Source organism: Petaurus breviceps, unplaced genomic scaffold (assembly GCF_028583685.1).
Source record: "Petaurus breviceps papuanus isolate PSGF00001 unplaced genomic scaffold, PetGlider_PUasm1.0 76, whole genome shotgun sequence".
In the NCBI taxonomy this organism is placed as follows: Eukaryota; Metazoa; Chordata; class Mammalia; order Diprotodontia; family Petauridae; genus Petaurus; species Petaurus breviceps.
Window position 1 is genome coordinate 50,039,757 of NW_027186473.1, and position 733 is coordinate 50,040,489.

Sequence of the window (733 nt, forward strand, 5' to 3'; positions counted from 1 at the left end):
CAACCAACCAACCAACCAACCAACCAACCAACCAACCAACCAACCAAACTAAGGCGGCCGACAGCCCAGGAAGTGAAATTCGTTTGGATCCAGAGCCCAGGTGGAGTAATCAGAAGGAGCCCTTAACTGCTGCCAGCCAACCTCAGGAGGAGTTGGCTCTGGCTTATTGGGGACGAAACTTTAACCTGTTCTGGTGGAGAGAGGTGGGAAAAGACATCGGGTCTGAAAAGCTACGCTCTCCTTAGCCGGGAGGCCCAGGAGGAGTGGGGGACCGGACCTCTCCTGATCCTTCAGGGTGCGTCCTGTTCGCCCTCCCTCCCTCCCGCGCCGCTCCCGCTACCTTCCCGCTCCGACTTTGCCCCAGCGCCAGCGCGGGCGCTTCCCCGAGCTGCGCCTCCTGCTTCAGCACCTGCTCGCCACTCCCTAGGCGCAGCGCCTGCACCTGCTCCCGGCTACCCTGGCGCCCCTGCCCGCTGGGCTATTCCTGCCCAGCACTCCCTCACCGGGTGAGCCCCGAGCCCTTTACTACACCCTTCCTCTACCATGTGTGGGGACCTGGGAGGAGACTTAGCCTACTCTCCCATTCCCTCTGACCCCCAACCAAACACCGTGGGAGATAGGGGTGAAGAGGCGAGGCAGTGTCACACCCAGTTTTGCAACTAGAACTAGAAGTCTGTCTACTTTTCAGAGAAGGGACAGGGTCTATCACAGAAGTTCCAATCTCCACTCCCCC